This window comes from Bos indicus x Bos taurus, chromosome 13, assembly GCF_003369695.1.
Source record: "Bos indicus x Bos taurus breed Angus x Brahman F1 hybrid chromosome 13, Bos_hybrid_MaternalHap_v2.0, whole genome shotgun sequence".
Classification (NCBI taxonomy): Eukaryota; Metazoa; Chordata; class Mammalia; order Artiodactyla; family Bovidae; genus Bos; species Bos indicus x Bos taurus.
In genome coordinates, this window is record NC_040088.1 from 43,991,442 (window position 1) to 44,018,533 (window position 27,092).

General features: G+C 47.4%; 1 protein-coding gene, 1 long non-coding RNA gene and 2 pseudogenes across 7 annotated transcripts in view; 1 reads left to right on the forward strand and 3 right to left on the reverse strand.

Annotated features, from left to right (window-relative positions):
- The window catches only part of RIN2 (Ras and Rab interactor 2), a 207,762-nt gene extending 200,234 nt beyond the window's left edge, over positions 1 to 7,528 (reverse strand). For both annotated transcript variants that reach the window (XM_027559602.1, XM_027559603.1), the window contains exon 1: positions 7,326 to 7,528. The gene's annotated coding sequence lies outside the window, so the exon portion shown is untranslated. The remainder of the gene's footprint in view (positions 1 to 7,325) is intronic.
- Positions 7,529 to 7,671: 143 nt separating this feature from the next.
- The window catches only part of LOC113903470, a 29,868-nt gene continuing 10,447 nt past the window's right edge, over positions 7,672 to 27,092 (forward strand). For 2 of the 5 annotated variants that reach the window (XR_003514131.1, XR_003514130.1), the window contains exons 1-4: positions 7,672 to 8,832; positions 9,082 to 9,220; positions 9,569 to 10,295; positions 17,035 to 17,143. This is a non-coding gene — a long non-coding RNA (uncharacterized LOC113903470). Of the gene's footprint in view, positions 8,833 to 9,081; positions 9,221 to 9,568; positions 10,296 to 17,034; positions 17,144 to 18,164; positions 20,496 to 27,092 lie in introns of those variants that run through there. The other 3 variants (XR_003514132.1, XR_003514134.1, XR_003514133.1) reach the window with 3 other exon arrangements.
- Positions 12,080 to 14,507, reverse strand: LOC113903466 (annotated as a pseudogene).
- On the reverse strand, positions 19,478 to 19,563 carry LOC113903759 (annotated as a pseudogene).

Genomic DNA, 27,092 nt, shown 5'->3' on the forward strand with positions numbered 1-27,092 from the left:
TCCATTTTCCCAGCACTCACTAAAAAAAAGTTTCCTCAAAGGTAGTTTTGTTAAATTGAATAACACACAAGTATACAGCTGTATAAGAACCTTTAGTTCAGTCAACCTTCAACAACTACGCTGCTGTTTATTGATTTTTGTCTCTGTTTCTAGAATGATGTTTCATTTATAAAAGCATCAGAACCTCTGAGAACACAGTCTTGGTTTTCAAGTGAGGCTCTTTTTCTCTCTCCAGAAGAACTGAGTACAGCTTCCTCTGAAGCATTCCATTTTTTTCCTCAATCACTTTCCATGGTGTGTACAGGGAATTCTTCAGTACAGTAAACACCAACTAAGGCCCAGATGTTTAAATGAACTTATGGAGAAACAATGGTGAAAAATGCTACTTTTTCATACTATTCATTTTCTTTTACCCTTAATGTTGATCATTTTTTTCTCTTGCAATTGTTATTTTAATGGTTTCTTGGTACTTACACTAAATGATAAAAATTCCGTAGGAAAGTAAGTCAGAAAGGGAAAAACAAATATCGCATATTAACGCATATATATGGAATCTAGAAGGATGGTACTCATGAACCTATTTGCAGAGCAGTCATGGAGACACAGACATAGAGAACAGACTAATGGACACGGTTTGGGGAGGAGGAAGGAGAGGGTGGGATGTACCCAGAGAGTAATATGGAAGCATACATTACCATATGAAAACTAGATGGGAATTTGCTGTATGACTCAGGAAACTCAACCCGGAGCTGGGTAACAACCTAGAGGAGTGATGGGGAGGGACGTGGGAGGGAGGTCCAAGTGAGAGCGGACATGGGTAAACCTATGGCTGATTCATGTGGATGTCTGGTAGAAACTAACACAATTAGTGAATATCGTAAAGCAATTATCCTTCAATTAAAAGTAAATAAATTTTTAAAATAGGAAAAAAATAAGAAAGAGATCGATTTCCACCTTATGTCAACAGTTAAAATTAGATCTGATGATAGATCTCTTGAGATCTTAAGTCATAATGTTTAAACTCTCATCTCAGAAATATCTGTAAATGACGTGACTGACAAGGCCTTAATCTCCAAAATATACAAACAGCTCATACAACTCAACAACAACAAAAAACAAACCCAATCCAAAAATGGGCAGAAGACTTAAGCAGACATTTCTCCAAAGAAGAAATACAGATGATCAACAGGCACTTGAAAAGATGTGCAACATCACTAATCATGAGGGAAATCAGTCAGAACCACAGTGAGGTATCACCTCACACCCGTCAGAATGGCCATCATCAAAAACAAGAGAGGTTACAAATGTTGCTGATGTGGAGAAAAGAAAACCCTTTCTGCACTATTGGTGAGAATGTAAATTGGTGCAACCACCACAGAAACCAAAATAGAGATACCTCAAAAAGTTTACACTAGAACTGCCACATGGTCAATTCCAATTCTGGATATTTATCCAAAGAAAATGAAAACAGGAACTTGAAGAGATATCTGCACCTCATGTTCACTGCAGCACTATTTACAATAGCCAAGATATAGAAAAAAAACCTAGCTGTCCATTGATGGATGAACGGATAAAGATGTGGTTCAGTTCAGTTCAGTCACTCAGTCGTGTCTGACTCTTTGCAACCCCCATAAACCGCAGCACGCCAGGCCTCCCTGTCCATCACCAATTCCCAGAGTTCACCCAAACCCAGGTCCATTGAGTCGGTGATGCCATCCAACCATCTCATCCTCTGTCATCTCCTTCTCCTCCTGCCCTCAATCTTTCCCAGCATCAGGGTCTTTTCCATTGAGTCAATGAGTCGCATCAGATGGCCAAAGTATTGGAGTTTCAGCTTCAACATCAGTCCTACCAATGAACACCCTGGACTGATCTCCTTTAGGATGGACTGGTTGGATGTCCTTGAAGTCCAGGGGACTCTCAAGAGTGTGGTACATGTATACAATAGAGCATTATCTAGCCATCATAAAGAGTGAAATCCTGCCATTTGCAAAAACATGAATGTATCTTGAAGGCATCCTACTAAATGAAATAAGTCAGATAAAGAAAGACAAACACCTTATAATCTCATTTATATGTGGAATTTTTAAAACACACACACACAGCCAAGCTCATAGAAAAAGAAGACAGATTGCTGGTTGCCAGAGTTGTAGGTGCAGGGGGTAGGGACAGGGGATGAAATGGGTGAGGGTGGTCAAAAGGTGGGTGAGGGTGGTCAAAAGGTGCAAACCTCCAGGTATAAAATAGGTAAGTCAGAGAATGCAGTGAACAGCATGCTGACTACAGTTAATAATACTGTATTGCATATTTGAAAGTTGCTAAGTGAAAGTCACTCAGTTGTGTCCAACTCTTTGCGACCCCATGAAATTCTCCAGGCCAGAATACTGAAGAGGGTAGCCTTTCCCTTCTCCAGGGGATCTTCCCAACCCAGAGATCAAACCCAGGTCTCCCACATTGCAGGTGGATTCTTTACCAGCTGAGCCACAAGGGAAGCCCAAGAATACTGGAGTGGGTTGCCATTCCCTTCTCCAGCGGATCTTTCCGACCCAGGAATCGAACCAGAGTCTCCTGCATTGCAGGTGGATTCTTTACCAATTGAGCTATCAAGGAAGTTGCTAAAATAGATTTTAAAAGTTCTCATCACATACACAAAAATTCTGTAACTGTATAGTGACAGATGTTACCTAGACGTACAGTGATCACTTCACAATATAAATACTGAATCATTAAGCTACACACATGAAACTAATATAAAGTTGTTTGTTAGAAAATAATTCACAAACTAGGGGTAGTCTGGGTCCTGGCCAGTCACAAGTTCTGAATGGTCCGACTCACCATCAATACAGGCATTTTCTCTTCCCTTCCAGGCCCCTGGACATGGGCCTCTAGGTTCTGCCTTGACCTCATTCTACTTGTCCTGTGGCCTGTCCCTGGGTTAGTTCACTGGCCCACTCTGGTCCCCTCAGTATCCCAGTACCCCAACTCTGGCTCTTCACTGACAATTTCTATCGAGGTAACATGCAGGACTTTTAAACTCAACAGATTAGAAGTCACACTCAGTATTTCTTCCCGACTGTCTCCCTTGGCCACACATGCAGAAGGACACTCACATGCTCACTCAGGAATATCCACCCCATCTGATTGGTCCATTTTTCTCAAAACATTCCTTTTCTTGACCTCTGTGACACCATCCTATTAAATACAGATCTCTAAAGGAGCCCACATATCTTCTAGTCTTTGGAATAACCTATGACACAAATCTGCAGACACATTTGCTCAGCACTGGAGACCTAGAAATGCCTCCATCCAAATGCAGATGGACTTAAATTCACCCAGCCTGTCTGATCACAGTATCATCTTTTCCAGGGCTCCTCCTAGCCCACCACTCTCCTCTGAATCCCTGAAATACACACTGGAATCCTCTGTTCAGCTCCTCTCTTAAATGCAATCAAGCCTGAATAGCCAGAGGTACCAATGGGTAAAAAGTACCTAATAGATTGCAGGCAAGCTCTGATTCAAAAACAACTGCCAACAATGGGTGTGTCTGAATTGGGGGCTTCTGAGGCGCTGTCTAGGGAGGCTGGGTGAGCTCTGCCTGCTTACCGCAGCCCAGGGAGCCCACTCACTAGGGCCTGTTTGCACTGCTGACCAAAGAACTCCAGGTCCCTGAGACCCGATCACACCAGGGGGTGGGATGGGGAGAGCACTGATTCATGTTAATCAGATGCATGCGTGTGCAAATGCTAAGTTACTTCAGTCGTGTCTGATTCTTTGAGATACCAGGGACTGTAGCCCGCCTGTCCATGGAATTCTCCAGGTAAGAATACTGGAGTGGGTTGCCATTCCCTCCTCCAGGGGATCCTTCTGACCCCACAGGGATCAAACCCATGTTTCTGATGTCTCCTGCATTGGCAGGTGGGTTCTTTACCCACCTAGCACCGCCTGGGAAGACTAATCAGATGCATAGGAGCTGGCAAGCCAACAATTCACTCTAAATTTACAAGGGGGGATTACTCTGCCTTTTAAATGTCCAGAACATATATTTTTACTCTTCTGCACACTAGTATTCCTTGAACATTGCCTAGACGTTAGGAGGTTTTGCATGAACTAAGCAATTTCCCCAAGTGGACCCCTTAAGAATGGTGGATCCGGAAGACGCTTCCTGGTTCTGGGGCCAAATGAAGTTGGCAAACATTCCATATTATGGAGTCATCCTAAAGAGTCCCGATGCACATAATAATAATGGCACTGAAAAGTCCTGCAGTGGAAAACCTGCTTAACCTTCTTATTTCTCTAAAACATTTTACCCCTGTGACTCTGTAGTAATGTCTCTGGAAAAGTGCCTCTGAACACACCACTTCGTAAATTCTGTTCTGGACATACACTTCATGGTGTGTGTGTATCTGAGTCCAGCCACCTCCAGCAAGTCAGCAGGGGTTCAGCTAAAGGAGTACTGGGCTTGAGGCTCTACTTCCAACTTTGGTGCTTTAACCTGTCCAGGCCTCTGTTTTTCTACCTACCAAACGGAATTATTAGTGTTGTTGTGACAAACAACTGTGATATTATCTGGAAACGCATTTTATAAAGCACTAGAATAATACGATTATCTGCTAAGGATATACTTATTGCTCTGCAACTCCTCCAAATGCTTTTTACAGAAGGAAACTTCTGTTCACTCTTTCAACACCCATTCACGAAGTGTTAGGCAGTAAGAGCTTGGAGCTGGCTTTCACCCTTAGGAAGTTCAAAGACAGAGGTTGAGCAGGGGCCACTGAATACTGCTCAAAAGTAATTGCTTCCCAGGTGACTCAGTGGTAAAGAATCAGCCTGCCAATGCAGGAGACAAAGGATGCGCAGAAGACGAAGGTTAGAACCCTGAGTTGGAAAGAGCCCCTGCAGTAGGAAATGGCGACCGACTCCAGTATTCTTGCCTGGAGAATCCCACGGACAGAGGAGCCTGGCGAGCTACACTCCGTGGGGTTGCAGAGTCAGACAGGACTGAGCAAACATGCATGTACAATACACACCCAAGGACTTGGGGTGCCTGACCAGGGAAAGGCGGCCGGAATTCAGCTGAAACCACTAGGAATCTGGCAGTATCATCAGACCTGGATTGACACGAGGAACAGGACAGAGCCTCGTGGTGGAATGTGGGCAGTGCCTGTGCTAATTGGGCCCAACTGTGGCCGACCTCTCAGGGCTGCATACCCTCGGACAGAGGAGAAATGAGTTATCTGTCTCCTCCAAGAGGAAGGGGAGGATTTAGCTCCCCAAAGAGATATTTCTGGAGAAGAATTATGGTGGTGGCCCTTGAATTTGGAGAACTGGGAGGGGGACCTGGGGTGGGTTTGGGGGAGGGCTGCTTGGACGTTCTCTCTAAACAAGCACATACCTGCAGCCCTAGAGGGAGTCAAGCTGCTTGCATCTATTTCTGCATGGGGGGCGGGGGGGGGGGGGGGGCGGAGGGGAGGGCTATTTTAGATCTCCTTCTTCCCTCAGAGAACATGTTTGCAGCAGGGAGAGGGTCTCCAGACAAAGGAGGTCACAGTAGCAGGGCGTTCTCCTGTCCCCAGCCTCCAAAGGCTGAGAGCAGAGTCCCCAAACCCCAAAGCTCCTGTCAACCACCAGTGTTCTTTCTGAGGTCCCAAATAGGAGCCCCCCACCGCCCCCCTCGCCCCCCTCAATCCCAGGCCACGATGCTGTAGAGGTGCCAAGGCAGGGACAATGCATGTTTGTTCTAGAGATAGAATTGGAACTGGAGGCCAAAAAGGAAATGCCCACCTCTATGTACACTCACAAAAATACTCTCGCATACTTGAACTGGGTAAAATAGTAGCAGTTCCACAGTCAAAAAACAACTTACAAGGGAAAACAATCCGAAAAAGAATGTATCTCTGTGTACAGCTGAATCACTGTGCTGTATACTTGAAACTAACACAACAGTGTAAATCAATTATATTTCATGTTTTTTTTAGAGTCACAGTAAAAACAAAAGAACATGACTATTTATTCTGTTTAAAGCCGCACTGCCTAAACTGCAGCATGCCACTCTGCCAAGGCTCAGAAACCCCCAGGTGGGGTCTAGACAAACAGGGCGATTGGAAACACTGTTTCCACCGCACAGTGACGCAAGGTCATAACCACAACCGGTCTTGATGTAAAACGTTGACATTTTGTTCAGGGGATTTTTCACATGAAAGTTGATGGTTTTCAACAGTGCATTAAAATACTATTTTTGTTAATGACCGAGTTCCGCCAGCTGTTTGTTTTTGCTGCAATATTTACAAAGTCCTGTTGGTCGGAAGAGTGCCCTGGGGTTTCCTTACTGAAGACAGCACGTTCCTAAGAAACCCTACTGTGCCTGAAACCCTCAGGGCTGCAAGAAAATACAGCCCCCCAGCTTTCGGGTTTTTGTGGCTTTCTGTCCTGAGTTAGGAAACCCCCCTGCACCCCCCTCCACTAGAGAAGCCAGGCGCCGGTGAGGGCCCGAGGTGGGGGCGGGGTCAGCCTCTCGCCTGTATTTCTTGGCAACACATCACAGGCTTTAAAGCTGAATTCTGCAAACTCTCCGAAGTCCCGCGGCCGTCGGGGGCGAGGGGCGCGGGTGGGTAGACACTGCGCTGGTGGGACCCGAGTCCAAGGGTGGAGACCGAACCCGGGGATGGGGGGACGTGGAAGCCTCAAAGTGTGAGAGTGACCCCCTCCCTTCCGCGCAGGAACCCTGGGCTCCTCCGCCTGCCGCACCGCCATCAATCACGGCGACAGCCCCTTCGTTCCCCGGCCGGCCTCTCCCCCGCAGGAGTGGGTGAGGGGAGGAAATCTCTAGCCCGAGCGTCTGCCCCGCACACTGGCCGAGCGCACCGACCCGGTCTGCCCCGGGCTTGCGACCCCAGCTCCAGGTTGCGCGGCTCAGGGCGCACTTGACACACCGTCTGCATCCCCGCAGGTCCAACTCCATTCAAGTCCCCGCGGCCGTCCGCCGTGCGCGCGCGCACCCCGAGCCCCCGCGCCTGCAGCCGCGGTGTCCCCCTCCCCACTACCCTCCGCGCAGAGGCCCCGGGAGGATTCCCGCTGGGAAAGACCATCCTGGCCCAGTCCCGGCGCCCCTACTCCCTGGTGCCCCCTTCCCCGTGCGTCCCCACGACCCCAGAGCCGCTCGATTGCCAGGCCCCCCAGGTCTCCTCCAGAGGGGAGGAGCGTGCGAGGACTAGCACCCCGCGCCCCGAACCCTGCAAAGCCTCCGCCCGCGTGCGCCCGTTGGGGGGTCTCCAGGCGCTTGGGGTGCAGGCCCAGGGGGTGGGGTCTCCGCTGCCGCCGCCCCTTACCTCGCACAGGCCCTCCCCGCAGGTCTCGGAGAGGGGGGCGACCCGAGCCCCGCGGACCGGCGCCGGGCTGACTTGCCCCGCCCGGGAGGCGCTGTTGGCGGAGGAAGAGGAGGCAGGCGAGGGAAGGGCTTTGTGTTTGCCTCGCGTCCTCCCTCGGCTCCAGCTCGGGCCATCCCCCTCCCCCAGCCGCCCTCCCGAACTCTGGAGCGATGGGGCGGGGGAGCCGAGGGGGCGAGGAAGGCGCCTGCGCGACCCGGGTCCACCCCCGCCCTGCCCCCCCCGCCCCCCACCCCCCACCCCGTACCGCCCACCCTGCGCCCCGGGACGCGCAGCCTCTACGCTCACCCCGGCAGCCGGCGCCCCGGCTGCAGGGCGGAGAGCTGCGGCAGAAAGTTGATCTAACCCGGCGCGAACCCCGCTGGCCCGGCTCCCGACCCGCCTCGGCGCCGCCGCCGCGCTTTGCTCGCTCCCCCGGGGAGAGCCAGGCTGTTGTTCCCGGAGACAAGGCCCAGCGTCCCCTTTCGATCTGCTCATCCTCCCGGCTGCATGAACACTTGCACCCCCCCCTCCACGGAACGAGCCCCACCGCCCCGCCGCAATCCCCGATCCGCCGCGCGGGCTGGGAGCCCTAGTCCCTGAAGCCCGAGTGGGGCGCGGCGCTTTGTCCCCGCTTTGAACGCGCCGGGTGCCTGCCGCGCGATGTTGTGCTCGTCTTCGCTGCATAAGGGGCCGCCTGGGATTGTTTCTGCATGAGCAGCCCAGCCCCCGGCCCGCGAGAGTGCGAGGATGTGGTTCGGCTCCGCGCTGGGAGACCTTTCTCACCCCTGGTGGGGGCGACGCGCACAGGCAGAGAGGCGAGGGGGTGCGGGCGGGTTCACCGCCCCAAACCAGGAGTGGTCTGGCGAGTCCCTGGTGAGGGGAAGTTCTCTCACTTCCCCGCTGGAGAGAAATACCTAAAGGTTACCAAAGTAGCTGGTGTCTCAAAAAAACAAAAACAAAAGAACAACTCAGAGACACCGTTTTTGGACGGAGCAGAAAAAGGAAGCCAACGGACAGAAATCTTATATTTTGTTTCCTTTCTGCCCCAGACCTTCTAAAAATCCCCAAATTTATCCTTTGTATTCAGCTAGACTCCCAGGAAGACGGAACCCACTGTGCTCGTCTTCTGTTCCAAGTCAACCATTCCATGAATAATTGAGCACCTGCTTTTGTGCCAGGCACTGCTGTAATGTTTGGAGATGAGCTAGAGGACAAAAGACCAAAAGATCTTTGTTATTGATTCCAAACAAAGATCTCCCTGCCCTTGGTGGAACTGACTTACTTGGACACTTGGACGGGGGTGGGGTGGGTGCAGGGGCAGAGGGTGACCCATGAGCATCAGTCAGCTAATTATCTGGGCTGTAGAGGCTGTCAGCAGTGGGAACTGGAGACAAAGTAAGCAGGCTGGGGAGTCCTTGTGTCTGGGGTGCTCCGAGGAGGCCAGCCTGAGCAGGTGGAATTCGGGCAGGTGAGGAAAGGAATAACCTGCAAAGAGGACTAGGGGTAGGGGCTCTGAGCTGCTGGGTAGAAATCACCAGAGTCTACATGGAGGGTAATGTGGTCTGGCTACATTGCTGAAAAATGGGTCTGATGTTGTACCAGAAAGTCCATTGCAAGGGGCAAAGGTGGAAACAAGTTAGGAGACTTGAAATGATCTCAGATTGAGAGAAAGGTGGCCAGAGCAGAGGTGAAGTATGGATTCTTACTGGTTTTGCAGGTAAAAGTGTCAGGAATTCCTCTGCGGTTGGATACACTGGAAGAAGGGCGAAGCAGACAGAGGCAGACCTGGCCCCACATCTCTCCCCCTTCCCTCCCTTCCTCCACCAGGAACGATTGTGTTTTGTAGACAACCCCAGGTAAATACTTGGAGAAGGCAATGGCACCCCACTCCAGTACTTTGCCTGGAAAATCCCGTGGATGGAGGAGTCTGGTAGGCTGCAGTCCATGGGGTGGCTAAGAGTCGGACACGACTGAGAGACTTCACTTTCACTTTTCACTTTCATGCATTGGAGAAGGAAATGGCAACCCACTCCAGTGTTCTTGCCTGGAGAATCCCAGGGATGGGGGAGCCTGGTAGCTGCCGTCTATGGGGTTGCACAGAGTCGGACACGACTGAAGTGACTTAGCAGCAGCAGCAGGTAAATACTGGACAGGTATGGCCTCTGCTCCTTTCTTCCTGTTCTTTTCCTTTTCTCCCTTTCTAGCACCCTCTTGAAAACTTCATTCATCTTGTGGACACAGGCTCAATGTATCCTAGAACTTGGGACCCATTAGGCTGTATTCCCCCCAGGTAAACATTCTACTGTAGAGATGGATTTGGGGGTTACTCAACCAAACTGTTTACTGAGTAGCAACTGTGTATGTGCCAAGCCCTGTTGTAGGCTTTGGGGCTACAGCAGGGAACCAAACAGACAAAACATTGTGTTCTCCTGGAACCCTCAGTCTCATGGGGAGAGAGTCAATAAACCAGACAAACAAGGAAGATATGTGACATGGTTGATGAAACGTGCCATGGTTGATGAAACGTGCCATGGAGGAAAAATGAACCTGGGGAGGGAAAGAGAGGTTGCTAGGGAGGCTGCGATTTGAGATAGGTGGTCAGAGAAAACTCCAGGAGGGGGGAAAAAAAAGAAAACCTTTTTAAAAATAATGAACCTTGGACCCTCTCAGGGACATTCTCACACTTGGCAGGTTTGGTCTCCCCCTGCCCGGGTCCCTGGAGACTGCAGTGTGCACTCCAGTCAGCCGCAGAGATCACAAGTGCTTTGGGCGCACTGCTGTCAGCTGAGGACCAGCCAGCCAAGAAAATGACATTTCTAATGAAGTTATTTCCCTTCCAGAGTAAACCAAGCAGTCCTGGTCTGGAAGCATTGCCCAGAGCTGGCAACTTGGCAATTTGTTTCTTTCCTCTGTTGAGCAGGGCAAATAGAGGTGAGTGTCCTGAAAAAAGTGGTTTGGTATTCCAGGATCTGAGCTGTACAGTCATCACAAGGATAATGATAGCTTCTCTTTATTTATGCATCTGCAATGGTAAATGGGTAACGTTTCCTTGATCAATCCCCATAGCCACCCTGAAATTATTTGAGGTTTTCTTTGTGACCTAGTATAAGATCTATTTTGAAAAAAATTCCATATTTATCAGAAAAGGCTTATTAAATGCTCCCCATAATCTAGTTCATACTTAGCGTATAGTAGTTGTTCAAAACTGTTTATTCCTGAACTCAAACACCAACTAATTAAATGTGAATTCATCTTTTGCATTTATTCTAATTGTTTGTGTCATTTATTTTTATAATTTTCTTTGCCAGTCTTCTAATTTATATCCTGCTTTCTCCCCTGTCCCATTCCTGAATAAAATGAACATTTTCCATTTCAACTGGAGTTCAGACATTTTTCTTTGCATTTTCTACCTCTTGTATTCTAACATTGTCATGCTGTTACCCAGTACATAAATATTTATGGGTACTATGCTTTTACAATGGATGGCAGTTATCAGTATAATAAGCCTCCTTTGCCCCATTAAACGGAGAACGCAATGGCACCCCACTGCAATAATCTTGCCTGGAAAATCCTATGGACGGAGGAGCCTGGTAGGCTGCAGTCCATGGGGTCGCTAAGAGTCAGATACGACTGAGCGACTTCACTTTCACTTTTCACTTTCATGCATTGGAGAAGGAAATGGCAACCCACTCCAGCGTTCTTGCCTGGAGAATCCCAGGGATGGTGGAGCCTAGTGGGCTGCCGTCTCTGGGGTCACACAGAGTCGGACACGACTGAAGTGACTTAGCAGCAGCAGCAGCCCTATTAAATGTTTTTGTCCTGATTTATTCTGAAATTCCTACCATGACCCCCACTTTCTTTGTGTTTATGTTCAATACATTTTTTAGTCTATCCTCTATTTTAAATCTTTTTTTTTTTTTAACATTTATGCAATTGTTTTTATTAATTCAACTCTAAAGATTGACTGCAGCAATTTTTGGATGGTTGACACCTTAGATTAACACTAATTATATTGCTATAAATTTGGTTCAGGGTCAGAATGGGAATCAGGAAAGAGGGAGAACAATAGAAACAAAAATCTTCAAACACTGAAATGAAGAAATACTTTTTTCCCTTGAATTAATGCTACTTTCCCATAGACTTCCCTAGACTGGTTTGCAGCCTAAGGTAATAGAAAACAAGGCTTGGGCATATGGAAGAAACTGCAGGTTAAGCTATGGTGCCAAGCGAGAGACTAAAACCGCGATCTGAGTGTCAGTCTCAGGCACGGCTTAGGAGCACAGGCAGATTATCAAATGTGTCCCAGGGTTCTTCCATTTTCACCTATTCAATTTCCCCTTTTCTGGCCAATTCAGGGTTGTACACAACCCCCTCGCTGCCTCCCCTGGTGTTTACAGGGAACCCGACAGGCATGTGTGGCTTCTGCTTAGACAGAAAGGCAGCAAGACCAGCTGTGATCCGTCTCCTCCAGAACGCCTGGACAGCCGGGTTGGCTGAGGAAGGCTTCCTCAGGCCTCTGGAAGGCCTGGAGCCCCGGGAAAAACACTGCTTACCCTTGGGAAACCTGGCAACAGTTGCCTGTAATTTCTGGTGGGAATGACCAATCAGAATCAATCCATCTCACTGGGAAAGGTCAAGGGGGAAAAAAAAAACAAAACAAAACAGCTTCCCTTCCAAAAACAGTAAAGAGGAAACAAGGAGAGAATAAACCAAAATATTTAGAATGGCTAAATATTTAGAATGGCATAAAAAGTGATATGCGTAAACTTCTTTTTGTTATTAAATCTAACTAGAAGTTTCCTAAAGTCCAGTTACCAAGTTGAATTGTGTGGGAAAGAAGAGAGACCGGCTGGAATTTTCCTCAGGAGTTCACAACGTCAGGCTGAGAGGTCCTAGGTTTGCGCTGGGGGAGCCTCTTAATGAATGAGGGCTTGGGTGGGCTGGGCTCCATGCTGGCTCCAGTCCCATTGGTCCCTGCAGAGTGAGCCTGGCGCCATTCACTAGTGTTTCCTGGTGCCTGGGGTAGAGCACTCTGGTACCTGGAAGCAGATGAATACCATGAGCTATTTCTGTAACGACCCACGCTGTCATGTTGCCCTTGGTTCGTGGGGTCACTGGACTTTGGGCCTTGTGGCCTGTAGCCTTGTCCTCGTCTGTTTCCTGGCAATACCTCTCGATGAGCCTGGTAGGATCAGCCACCGGAGTTTGCTGTGGTTGTAGGTGTATCCCCCGGTGCCGAGGTTTTCTTGTTAGCACTTGTAAGGCTGGGAGCAGAGGCATCACATGGGTTACTCAAAGACATAGATGTAACCAAGCTACATTGAGATCGTGTTGACTAGCTATTCTTTGGATGGGATAGTTGTCCAAATGAATCAATGTTCTTCTTCAGGGTCTCTACGTCACAGGTGAATCGGGCCACTCGTCCCAGATCCTCATCATATTTACATTCACTAACAAAGTTCTTGATATCAGCTCTGAGCTCGACCAACTGCTCTTCTGACATCTGAACAGCCACATCAGTCATTTTCTTTAGAAGTTCGGCTTTCTTTTGACGACTAAGCAAAATTTCAGTTGCTTCAGATTTTACTTTGTCCATTTCAGCAAGCAACGCCACTTCCCGATCCATTGAACAGCTCTGCAATTCGGCAAAAGCTTGTTTCATTTTCTTAATAGAAGCATCCATCTCTTCTTTAACTAGAACTTGATATCGTGCAAGAGACACTGTGCAGCTCTGGAGGTCTTTCACAGATTTTTCAATATTAGAACCAAGCTTTTTGTTGGTGAAAGAGAGGGGAACATCTTCCATGCCTAAATTTGAAAGCTGAGGTCCTACAGTAGTTCTTGAGAGAGACTTGGCAACGTTCCTATTTTGTTGAGAATTCTGAGTACAGCGCATAGTCAAAGATCTGGCCTCAAAATCAGAGACACCATTCTCCAGCAAGGATCCTGTTCCATCCAGCATTTCTGATGTGTCAGACTCAGGATCCTCCAGTTCTCTGGCTTCTGTTGAAAGTGTCTCCATACCTTCACTGAGTGAGTCCACAGACTCAGTATCATCGATGGCACCGCTGACATGATAACCATTAGTACCACCTTTCTCTGAGGAGGGCGCAGGTTGTTTCTCTTGAATGGAAACCGATTTATTGGAATCTGGGATACTGTTATTTGGTTTTGCTGCAGGTTTTGGCTTGCTTTTCTTCTTTTTGTTCTTTTTCTTGCCTGTTACTGTCCATTCTTTGAGTACTTCACTGGCACTACCTTCCATGAATGCTTGTACTGTTTTGTCCACACAATTACCAAAGTGCTGCAAAACCAGGATAATTTCATTGTTATTCTTATTGGGAACTATTATTGCACGCACTGCATTTATCTTTTCTTTCATGTTTTCAAAAGCTCCTCGTTGGGCCAGTACAGTATTGGATTGCAAATCAAAAATGAATCCTGCTGAATCCTTCTGGTTTTGTTTGCTAGACATTTCAGGTTTTTTTAATCTCAAAAAATGCAGAAGAAAAGTATTATTTTGCCTTGTCTTGGTTCTGACTGTAGTTATCTTTGATTTAAAAGGAGGCGACCGAAGGCTATAGTTGGAGGTGATAAATATAAAATCCTGGTTATTTGAAATCCTGTTCACTAGCATCGATCTCCTTTTCTTCTCTCATATCAAATTTGTGTCAAGAAATATCATTGTAGACATTCATGTCTCTTTTTCCAGGGAGATTCTATCCTGGGCCCCCACAGTCGCCATGTTCCCTAGTTCTGGCTCTGCATTCCGGATGCTCTGGGGTCTGAGAAGAGGAAAGGCTATTTTAAATCTTTTTGCATCTTTTTATTATGATGAGTCTTTTTGAAGCAACATTTATATAATTGAATTTTCTTTTTAAACCCAACTGATGAATTTCTTTCAATTTTTCCATCTTGTTTTATGATATGGGGGTTTTATAATCCCCTGCCACTTCCTGAGTTCTGTGCTTTTTTGGTGAAACTGACTGTACTTTCTCTCTTCATATTTTCTTTGGGCATTTGAAAAGCATAGTTCTTGTTTTAGCCAGAGTAGTTCATTCCATCCTGTATTCAGTTATGATTCTGTACTGAGAGGCAGACACTGTTCTAGGCACTCTGGTTATTTGATGAATATATGAAGGGCTTCCCAGGTGGTGCTAGTGGTAAAAACCCGCTTGCCAATGCAGGAGACGTTAGAGATGTGGGTTTGATCCCTGTGTCAGGAAGATTCCCCTGGAGAAGGAAATGGCAACACTCCAGTATCCTTGCCTGGGAAATCCCATGGACAGAGGAGCCTGGCGGGCTACAGTCCATGGGGTGGTACAGAGTCGGACACAACTGAAGTAACTTAGCAGGCATGAAGCCAAGAAGAATCTGTACAAACCTGATGAAAAGAACCCTTATCCTCTCTTTGCTTCCTCATAATTTCAGTTACTTTCCCACAATCACTCTTTGTTCAATGAAATATATAAGCACTTAGGCTTAATCACTTTGGTGATTTTCCTGCAAAGGCCCCTATGCATGTGTAAAAATAGAATTTGTATGCTTTACTTCTGTTGATCTGTTTTGTGGCCGCTTAAGTCTTGGGCACAGCCAGAGACTCTAAGAGAACAGAGGGAAAGTTTGCCTCCCTACACCATGCAGGTAGAGTCCCCAGGGCATGCTTGTTTATATGTCTCTCCTGGGTTATGTTTGGGTGCAATTTAGGTTTATTTATTTATAATTGGTCGCACTCTGCAAGGCATGTGGAATCTTAGTTCCCTGGCCAGGGATTGAGTCTCAACCACTGGATTGCCCAGGAAGTCCCTGGATGTAATTTAGGTTACATTGTAGTTGAGTTTAGCCATAAATTCATTAAATCTGGCCTGTGCCTTAAAAGTAGCAAATAATTGTTGACATTAACTGAAAAAAAGTGTCTCTTTTGAAACAGTTGAGTTACAATGAAACGCTCAGGGTGGCATTTTAGAAATTGTATGTGGGTGTGCTTACCAGTGCCTGTTTATACCCCACACCTCGTCCAGTGGGAGGACGAGTCCTCAGGGCATGCTGAAGAAGCCCTGTGGAGGAGAGGTGGAAAGAATCCCCCCAGCTGCTTAGGTTTCAGGGGGAGCCCTTCAGTGAACAGTGGTGCTGTTTACTGAGACAGGAGCAGTTTTGGAGGGATGAGAGGTAAAGACTCCTGGCTGTCTTTGGTTTATTGGAAAACTGCCTGCCCTGACTTGGCCCAGGTGCACTGAAGGATTTACCATGCTGTTCTGTTCCCTGCTCACCTCCCAGGCCCCTCATTCTTCCTAGTCTTTGGGCGCTGGACTTCAGAACAGAAACTTTTACATCACTGAATTATTATTTTTCTTCTGTGTGACTCATCTGTTGAGAATTAATTGTATATCTATATTTGGCCTGATGTCAGGCTGAAACAGCTTTGTCATTCACCACTGCCAGGACATTTCCAATCTCAGTTTTACTCCACACAGGCTAATTTCTCTCCTATAAGTACACCCCGTTTTCTCTTGGCTTCTGTGCCAACAGCATGTCCTCTGGATCCAGTCTTCCTCCTTCTCCGCTGCCTCCTCCTGCATGACCAGACTCCAGCGAGTGCCCCCCACTTTTGCTTGCCCCCCACCCAGCACCATACCCTTCACACTCTCTGGGTAATTAAACACATTGTCTCTACCACTGATCACAGATCTATAACCCCAACTCTAACTTCTGGTGTACCTGATAACTCCCTTACATCTTCTACTCCTGGGAGGTAACAGCTACTCAGTGTTTACATTCTGAAGTTAGAGCTCCTAATTTGCTCCCCTAAAACTCTCCCCAAGCTTCCCTATCTCTGCCTTATCCTTAATTTCTTGCTTTTTCTCACCTTTTTTTCTTCCAGTTTTACTAAGATATAATTGGCATAGAGCACTGTATACATGTAAAGTATACGGTATGCAGATGACTTACATACATCATGAATGATCACCACAGTTTATGAACGTCCATAATCTCTGATAGATATGAGGGGACTTCCCTGGTGGTCCAGTGGTTAAGACCTGTGCTTCCAATGCATGGGGGCATAAGTTCAATCTGTGGTTGGGGCTAAGATCCTGCAGGCCGCACAGCCAAAAAAGAGTACAAATTTTAAAAATCCACCCATGGTGGAGGGAAATAATTTTTTAAAAAAGCCAAAACCTCTTACAAATATGAAATTAAAGAAATAGAAAATATTTTCCTTGTGATGGGAACTCTTGAGATTTACTCTTAACAACTTTTACATATAACATGCAGCAGTGTTATTTACATTTATCATGTTGTACGTTATATCCCTAGGGTTTATTTATTTATCTTATAACTGGAAGTTTGTACCTCCTGATTATTTTCATACAATTTCCCTCCTCCTCCTCCCCTCTGCCTCTGGTAACCAAAAATCTGATCTCTTCTTTTCTAAAGTGTAATTGACCCACAGCTCTATGTTAGTTTCTGTTGCCCAACATAGTGATCTGGTATTTCTATACTTTTCAAACTGATCCCCGCAAAATGTCTGCTTACAGTGTGAAACCCTACGAAGACAAGACTCTTGCTTTTTCTTTCGTTCCAACTACAGACACATCAGTGACACCTTCCTGCTTTCCCCACAACATGTAACCTGAATCTGTGCCCTTCTCTCCGTCTCCCTTCCCACCAGCCTGGGCTGAGCCACCACTCCACAGAAGAAGGAGGCTTCTCCCTGAAACACTGCATCCAGTCTGGCCCTCTGAGGATCTTTGTACACACAGCAGGCAGAAGGACATACAGTAAGTCAACCTTCATGTCGAAAACTTTGAAAGATGTGAACATGGTCCTGTATGCCAGCTATTGCACTGAGCTATGCTATGCTAAGTCACTTCAGTCATGTCCGACTCTGTGCGACCCCATAGACGGCAGCCCACCAGGCTCCCCTGTCCCTGGGATTCTCCAGATAAGAACACTGGAGTGAGTTGCCATTTCCTTCTCCAATGCATGAAAGTGAAAAGTGAAAATGAAGTCGCTCAGTCGTGTCCGACTCTTAGCGACCCCATGGACTGCAGCCTAACAGGCTCCTCCGTCCATGGGATTTTCCAGGCAAGAGTACTGGAGTGGGGTGCCACTGCCTTCTCCATTGCACTGTACTATTATGCTTTTCAAGGTACTGTAAGATTAAAAATGTTTTTGTTGTTGTTTTTTTAATGTATCATTCATGTGAAAAGTATTATAAACCTATTACAGTACAGTGCTTTATCGCTGATTTGGTACCTGGACTAACTTTGTCAGACTCATGAAGACGCTCTCGGAACAGAACTGATTTGTGTATGGGGACTTGCTATACTGTAGTCAAAACCGAAGTCAGGTCACATTGCTTTCCTGCTCACCATCCGGCTTCTCATAGTGCTTCTGGAAATTCAGAGTCCTTCTTGAGGCCAACAGAAGGACTCTGGCACTGTGCTCCACCTTGAGGCCCACCCTGCACCGGTCCCCATGGTCCCCCAACTCCCCACTCCCTGCCCCTGGACTCTGGTCTTCTCTTTGTTGGACACACTGGGCTTTTTCCAGCCTCAGAGCCTTTGCAGGACCTGTTTTCTCTGTGGTCCTTTGCATGTTTGCACCTTAGGCACAGAGTGCACTTTTGAAGACTTTATAGACCCAAGGATTCTTTTTTTTTTTGTTATGTCCTTATAGTCCAGTGACAGTTTGGTGAGTTCTAAAGTTCTAGGTTCAGAGTTATATTTATTAAAAAAATCGAATTCCCTGTACGCTGTGGAGAAGCCTGAGGTCATCTGCATTCTTGCTTCATTGTAGGTGGTCGGCCTCCGTCATCTGAAAGCTGGGAAACAGCAGCTCTGTCTTCAGTGTGTTTGAATTCCACTGTGATGGGGTCTGAGAATTTTTCTTCATCCACAGTGAGGTGCCTTCTCCAGCTGTAGACTCTCATCCGTCTACATTCTGGGGAACTTATAGACATGCCTTCAGGCCCTTGCCGGTCTCCTTCTGGATCTGCACGTCAGCGTCCATCCTCCGAGCCTTTTAACTTCTCCACCTTCCCTCTCCAGTCTCCTCTGCTGTCCCTTGGAGAGGGCCTGGGTCACATCTCCCTGTTCATTGGTTCTTTGTAGCCTTTTTTTTTTTTTTTTTGCTGCACCATGCAGTTCGTAGGATATTAGTTCCCCGGCCAGAGATCGAACCTGGACCCTCAGCAGGAGGAGCAGAGTCCTGACCACTGAACCAACAAGCAATTCCCTGTATCCATCTATTCTTTATTCCACTTGTCACTTTCTGTATCAAAATGTTCTTTTCATATTTCCATCCATTTCCCTTTTGCGGGAGGTCTGATTCTTGTATCATATGTCTGACTTCTTAATATTTGTATCATTGCTTGTTTGAAAATGTTGGTGTAGTTGTGCCGGTAATTCTGCTTCAGGTGGTATTTATTGTTACATTTGCTGCCCTTCTGGCAGTGGTACCCTCTCAGGCATGGTATTTGAGGGCACTGGCTATTCTAACTGGCATAGGTATTAGAAGAGAGTCCAGGCTTGGCTCCAGGCTATATCACTCCTTGCGTATAAGGATCTGTGTACTACTTCCCTGTGGCTGCATGTTACATCACTGCACACGTGGCAGCCCAACATATAGCACACATGTGTGTCATCTCTCAGTTTCCCTGGGTCAAGTGTCTGGGTGCAGCTTAGCCAGGTTTCTCATCCTCACGAGGCTTCAGTCCAGGTGTTGGTGGGGGCTACACCCTCAGCTGAGACCCCTGCACCCTTTGCTGGGTTCTCTAAGCTGGTATGTTTGCTGGCAGAATTCACTTCCTTGCAGCTGTGTGGCTGAGGCTCTTGGCTCAGTGGCAATAAATGAAGACCAAATGGGAACAAGGAAAGGCCATTTATTTAGAGCTTTCAATAGCAAGGGAGTCGGCCACCATTATTTGCATTTGGCAGGGACTCAAAGGCAGGTAGAGGGGCGGGAAAGCTTGACAATGGAGCAAAGAGGCAGCTTCAGGTCAGGTGTGCCCAGACTGGGGCCGCTGGACTGGGGAGACTGGATGCAGCTGACCAGCTGTGGCTGGCTCGGGAGCTTGTTGGCCTCTGCTTGGTCCCACATTGGAAATCAGGACAAAATCAGGAGGCTATCAGTTATTAATCAAGTTCTGATTGTTTTGTCAAAGGGAGTTTTAACTTTCTCTCCTTTCGTACAACACAAGTTCTGGGCATTTTGGATCAGTGGTTACAGGGGTCATGGTTTTGCTTCCTGGACCAGTGGCTAGAGACAATGGTCTGATTTCCTACAGGTCTGACTTGAACATGGCAGCCGACTTCCTGGTTGCTATAGGTGGGTTTACCTGGACTGGTTGCTGCAGACGGTGGGTCAGGGTTCTCTTGCTACCTATGGCCGGGCCACCGTCTGTTTGTTCATTTGGTTGTCAGCTCCCAGAGGCAGCCCATGGCCCCCTGGCATGTGGCTGTCTCCTTGGGCTGTTCACAGCGTGGCAGCTGCTTCTTCATGGCCAGCAGAGAGCATCTGTCACTCTAACGCATTTTACTGTTGATAAGAATTCAGTTCACTATCATGAAGAAACAAGAGGGAATTTTATTCTAGCCAAATTGAGGATTATAACCTGGGAAGCAGATTCTTGGAAAGCTTAGAGAACTGTTTCACCTATTAGAAGCGGAAAACACAGACATACACATTTTCAAGACAAAGGATCATATGTCCAAGTGACAGCTTGATATTTTACCTAAAGTTCACGGGACACACAGTTTCGGTAAGCACCTGCAAAGCGAGCAGCAAGTCTCCATGACTCTCTCCAGAGCCGGGAAAACACACTGTTCTTTTAAGAAATTGCGTTGCTGGCATCAGAAGAAAGAAAAAATTGATCTTCACGGTTGAGCAAGCCTTCTTATCTTTGAGGCACTCAAGGTTTGTGTGTAATTCAAATGCACACGGCACACTGGGGAGGAAGGAGGTCCAGACAAATGCAGAGAGGGAATTTTATGTTGAATTTTTCTTGTCCTGCCTTAAAATATAAATTTTATTTCATCACTAGCAAGACAGTTTTTTCTGTGTTATTATGTATTCAAGGGGGTACATGTGCTAAGTTGCTAGGGATTCCTAGGTGGCGCCAGTGGTAAAGAATCTGCCTGTCAATGCAGGAGACTTAAGAGATGAGGGTTCTGTTCCTGAGTGGGGGAAGATCCCCTGGAGGAGGAAATGGCAATCCATTCCAGTATTCTTGCCTGGAGAATTCCATGGACAGAGGAGCCTGTCAGGGCTACAATCTGTGGGGTAGCAGAGTCGGACATGACTGAAGCGACTTAGCACATACATGGGAGTGACAGCCATACCTTTTCCTTGTTCTGTAGGCTAGAAGCAAGTCACAGAAGCAGAGGCTTGTAGGACAGACTCCAGAGTGGGGAGCACGAGGCCCTTTGCCACCTCGTGGGACTCGGCCTACTGCTGAGGGGGAGGGGAGGGGCCCCTGAGCCCTGGGGAAATCTGTGGTCACACCCATTACTGCCTTCCACCAGAATCATCCCCACTCTGGGTTTCATTTGGAAACTCCTAGAAGCAGCAGCACTGGGAGATAACTCCTTGCCCTAATCTCTGTCCACCGCTCCCTGGGGTCCACAGGAAGGGATGCCTAAGGGGCTCAGGTCCTGGAGCCTCTTTCCAGGGCCCCCTCACCGTGGTGGGCACTGGGGCTGCTCTGCTATGCTCTAACACTGCATTCACATCAGGGATGCTGGCAGCTGCCTGGGGAGAAGGGGCCCACGGTGCTGTTGCAGGGCAGTTGGGGGAGACACAAGGTAAGAAATAAGAAGCTTTCTTCTAATTAAAAGTGGGATTTGATCACCTAACCCACTCCCCAGTTCTCTAATGATGTGAGTGAAAAGCTGGGTTCCACTAAATACCATCACATGCCCTGTGGCTTAACTCATCCCCGCTGAGGTTCCCTTCAAGGCGAGACCCTGCGACTCCTGGTATGGGGTCTCTCACCCACTCCTTCCCGCCCCCATCAGTGCTCTGTTATATACTGGTCAAGGCCAGCAAGTCTCAACCTTGGTCGTACATTACACCTGGAGAGTTTGATAAAACCCTGAGGCTCAGGTCACAGCCCTGACCTATTAGAGTCTCCAGGGTGGGGTGCCTGCATCAGCAGCTTTATAGCTCTCAGGTGATGCTAATATGTAGGCAAAGTCCTAGAAAAGTCTGGAAGCTGCAGCCTGTGAATCGGTCCTTAGCCTTGCTGTTTGGGATCACCTGGGAAGCTTTTAAGACACACTGAGGCCCGGGCCTCAGCACCCAAGGTTCTGAGGGAGTTGGTCTGAACGTGGTTGGGATTTTCCAAAGCTTCCCAGGTGCTGGCATTCTGCAGCCAAGGGTGGGAACTGCTGGGCCTGCATCCAAGTAGCAAGGTGCTCACGGGGAACTGGCTTGTCCCTCTGCTCTTCTTGGCAAGAAAAGGGGCATGTGCCCTGTTTAAGTGTGATTCATAATGAGCATGGCCAGAACAGAAAGGTCTGTGTTGCTTTTGTTCAGCAAGTTGAAATGATCAAGAATAGGTCAGATTCGAGAACGTAGTTGTCTCTTAGTCGCTCAGTCGTGTCTGTCTGTGACCCCATGAGCTGTAGACAGCCAGGCTCCTCTGTCCAGGGAATTCTCCATGTCCATGGAATTGTCCAGGCAAGGATACTGGAGTGGGTTGTGTGCCCTTCTTTAGGGGATCTTCCCAATCCAGGGATTGAACCCCAGTATCCTGCATTGCAGGCAAATTCTTTACCATCTGAGCTAACAGGGAAGATTCAAGGATAGATCAGATTCCCTGCTGAGATCAGAAAACCTTAGGAGAGTTTTCCGAAGGAGACACTGGAATTTCCCCATGCTAGCATGTTTGGCAGAGAAGGCAATGGCACCCCACTCTAGTACTCCTGCCGGGAAAATCCCATGGACAGAGGAGCCTGGTAGGCTGTGGTCCATGGGGTTGCTAAGAGTCGGACACGATTGAGAGACTTCCCTTTCACTTTCCACTTTCATGCATTGGAGAAGGAAATGGCAACCCACTCCAGTGTTCTTGCCTGGAGAATCCCAGGGACGGGGGAGCCTGGTGGGCTGCCGTCTATGAGGTCGCACAGAGTCGGACACAAGTGAAGTGAGTTAGCAGTAGCCCTAGCAGCATGTTTGGTGCGTGTTTTTGTTTTTTAAGGGGGTATTAAGAGACCATTCCTCATCTCCTCCATCAGGTAGTCAGCTTGAGGAGCCATCTCCAAATGGGCAGTGAGGCCATCATCCAGTGGGGTTGCTGAGGGACACAGGATGGAGGCAGAAGGGTAGATCTGCTCAGCTGAAAGGAGAGAGGGGGAACCACCAGGCCCAGGGTACAGAGCTGCGCCCTGCAAGGTGTGTTGAACAACAGACAAAAGACCCAGCAGATTCAGGAGAGGAGAGGTCGTGTAAAGCAGGGGTCCCCAACCTCTGAGATCTAAAGCCCGATGATCTGAGGCAGAGCTGATGTATAACAATAGAAATAAAGTACACAATAAATGTTATGCACTTAAATCATCCTGAAACTATCCCTTCACCTCCTGGTCCGTGGAAAAATTGTCTTCCATGAAACCGATCCCTGGTGCCCAAAACATTGGGGTTGACTGGGAGGACAAATGTGTGACAGCTTCAGTGACACGGTCATTGTCAGCTGCAGGTTTATTTTCACAGGTACGTCCTGCTCGGAAACAGTAAGTCAGTTTTCTAGACTTGGTTTAGAGATTGATTCTAAAGACTGAACACAAACCACATTAACACACTTATAACTGGTGCTCATTTTGCAGCCTCATCACAAGCTAAGATTAATTTTCCTTCTCTGCGAATCCAACATCACTCTTCCCAGGACATTTAAAGAGAAATGTTTCCAGCATCAAAGCCAAATGAATTCTCTTCTTATTCCCCTTCAATTCCTCAAAATCATGATCATGCTATATGTCGACTCACTTCCTGTTGGAAACCTTATTTTTTCTTAAATGTCCCTTCCCTCTGGAGACTTCTTATTGCCTTTCCCTTTCTCTTCCCTCCCTCCCTTTCCTCTTTCCTTTTTAAAATCATTTCTGTTATCAAAGGAGGACATTTAGCATCCCAGACCTTCAGAAATATCCAGACTTTCAATTCCACACACTGCTGCAGAAATCCACTTTCTCTCTGAAAACATGCTTCCGGAGACCTGGATATGGGGCTTTAACACTTAGTGTCCCCCACTGTCCCCTACAAGGACCGGCGGGCATGCTGGTGTTGTGGGGAGTCACATCTACTGGGCTCTCTGTCTGTTGGTCTCTGAACACAGGGCTTACACGGCAGATGCTCTCGGGGGGGCAGCGTTGCTCTCAGGCTAGCAGCCCCGGAGGGTAGGACATTCAGTGCTCAGCACAGGCAGAAGTAGGCCGTGGTTCACCCCGGGCCCCCGCACGCTCTGTGTCCCTGCTCACCTTCCAGATGTCCAGAGGCTGGGGCTGTGACCCTCCCATCCCCTAGTGAAGTCTTACTCTCCCAGCCTGGCTCCAGCCTCAGCATCTGCTTCTTCCTCGAAGCTGATGTCTCCTGTGGAGAGCCCTCCCTCTTCCTTCTTCCTGCTGCTGGCTGGGCCCTCAGCCTGCCCACCTGCTTATGAGTGAATGGGAGCAGGACTTGCAGAAGCGTGGGTCTCTCTTATGTACCCCAGCACCCCCCGCCCCCTCGCCGTGCCCCCAGACTAAGCTTCATCTCACAAGCCCAGGGTCAAGCCCACCCCTGCAGAATGGCAGCAGGGTCTAGTCCCACCTTGGGGGGCTTTCAGGGGTGTGTGTGTCCAAGTACTGGTCAGGGGCCATGTGGCCCTGGCATCTCCAGGGGCTGCCTGGATGGCTCTCCCACAGAAGCACTGCTGCAGAGGTGGCCAGCTTGGCAAGGCCTATGGCTCTCACCTGGTAAGGGGTGCTGAAGGGTTAAACAGGGTCGTGCCATTTCCCCCATATTCACCAGTGTTTACAATTCTTCCCTGGAAATGACAGCTAAGGTCCCATCAGAGAGACTGGTAAGCTGATAAACTTGGTTCTATTTCAGTGTCGCTCTCTGAAGCATCACAGGACTAGCTTCCTGGAGCTGCCATAGCAAAGTACCACTAACCTGGTGGCTGCAGCAATAGATATATATATTCTCCAACAGTTCTGGAGGCCAGAGGTCTGAAATAAAACAGGGTTGGTTCCTTCTTGCAGGGGCCTGGGGGAGTCTGTCCTGTGCATTTCCTTGAGTTTCTTGGTGCTTGTGGGCAGTCCTTGGCTTGTGACAGAGTAACTCCAGCCTCTGCCTCCATGGTCATGGGGCATTCTCCCTGTGTGTATCCAAATCTTCCTTTTATAAGGACACTAGTCATTGGAGTTGGAGAAGGCAATGGTAACTCACTCCAGTACTCTTGCCTGGAAAATCCCATGGACAGAGGAGCCTGGTAGGCTGCAGTCCATGGGGTTGCTAGGAGTCAGACACGACTGAGCAACTTCATTTTCACTTTCATGCATTACAGAAGGAAATGGCAATCCACTCCAGTGTTCTTGCCTTGAGGATCCCAGGGACAGGGGAGCCTGGTGGGCTGCCGTCTATGGGGTTGCACAGAGTCGGACATGACTGAAGCAACTTAGCGGTAGCAGCAGCAGTCATTGGAGTAGGGTCCCACCCCCTCAACTCCAGTGTGATCTCATCTTTACTTGATTATATCTGCAAAGGCTATTTCCAAGTAGGGTCACATTTACAGGTTGTAGGGTATAGGATTTGAACATATTTGTGTGTGTGTGTGTATGTGTGTGTGAGAGATACAATTCAATCCATAACAATTATCAAAGTAACTTAAAAGATAATTAAAGTCACAAAATGTGACAAATCTTGTTCTTCTTTGAACAATAGTATTGTGAAACTTGCCTAGCTTTACTAACAGCCCTAGCTTTTTCAAATACATAAAGGTTGGTTTATAAATACTTAGATTAATGAAAAATGGAAAAATACATGCTCTCATCTCTATTAAACCCCTAGTTCATGCACACAAATGGAAAAAGAATGATAAACACAAATAGTCCTCTACCATCAATGGCAAAACAAATACACACTTCATAAAAGTATAAAAATGATTGGTGCATTGCAGAGGAAGGAACACTTCCAAACTCATTCTACAAGACCAGCATCACCCTGATACCAAAACCAGACCAGTATCGCTGATGAACACAGATGAAAAAGTCCTCACCAAATTATTAGCAAACTGAATCTAACAATACATTAAAAGGATCATACACCACGATCAAGTAGGATTTATTCCAAGGATGCAAGGATATTTCAACATCTGCAAATCAATCAATGTGATATGCCACATTAACAAATTGAAGAATAAAACCATGTGATCATCTCGATAGATGCAGAAAAAGCTTTTGACAAAATTCAACATCCATTTATGATAAAATCAGTGTATCTCTTTTAAAAAGGTAACCTAAGTTTGTCTCTTGTTTAAGGTTAAAATAATATTTGAGAATGAACTTCTTTCATAATTCTTTTTGTCAAATGCCTCCAAATAGGAATTAACACTTTATCACATGTCTCAATTTTTCAGTTTCCTGCATGTGTTACACTTAGAGCGAGAAGCACCACAGAACTTTTAATTCTATATTGAGCACTTTTTTTTCACAGTCCCTATGAATTTACAAATCCGCAGATCCTCAAAATGCACTTGGATGGTAGATGCTCTAAAGATGGTAACCAGCTTTACCATCTCACCGGTTCCTGTTATTGAGTTAACAATTCTTAGACCTATACTTGTTTTCTTTTACTTTTACATAAAATACACCAAAAAACTTTTTGATTGTGTGCTTTAACATACTTCTGGACTTTTTCTCTATATCCTTGTTTTTGTGGTAGAATGGAAGAAGTTATGGGTCAAAGCTCAGATGCTGTGCTTTCCTGCGACAGGCCTAATAGGTCCCCAGAGGAGGTGACTAACCAGGTCCCTCACTGCGTAGGTGGAGTCACATAAAATGCCAGAATTAAACACCACTTTTATTTTCATCTTGTGCTTTTTTGCTAATGATAGTCTATGATTGCTTTTAAAAATAGCTATTGTAGAAGAGGAAGAGAGGAGATGAAAGTTGGTGTGAAATCACTGAATTGCTTTCTGGGGGCGGTATTTCTCTTTTTCTTTAACTTTATCTTTTATATTGGAGTATAGCCAATTAACAATGTGATAGTTTCAGGTGGACAGCAAACAGACTCAGCCATATACATACACATGTATCCACTCTCCCCCAAACTCCCCTCCCATCCAGGCTGCCCCATAACACTGAGCAGAGTTCCCTGCGCAGTAGGTCCTCACTGGTTACCCATTTTAAATATAGCCATGTGTACATGTCCATCCCAAGCTCCCTAACTGTCCCTTTCCCCCATTCTTCTGATGGCGGTATTTCAGATGGCCTGAGCAGCTGTGAATGAGACCTCTAAAACCAGTTCCCAGTTGTTTTATGTTTGGATTGGGGTGCTAACTGGGAAAAGGAGTTGGGGGGACAGGAGATCCCTAGGGAAGGGAAATTCAGGGGCGGTCTGGGCTAAACGTCCAGGATTCAGCCTGCAGAGAGCTGTGATTGAATTACTCGCGTGAGCTGCCTGAGGATGGGTTCTCCTCTCACTCACAGCAAGATGGCTGCGCCCAGATGACTGCAGGACACCACCAATGCC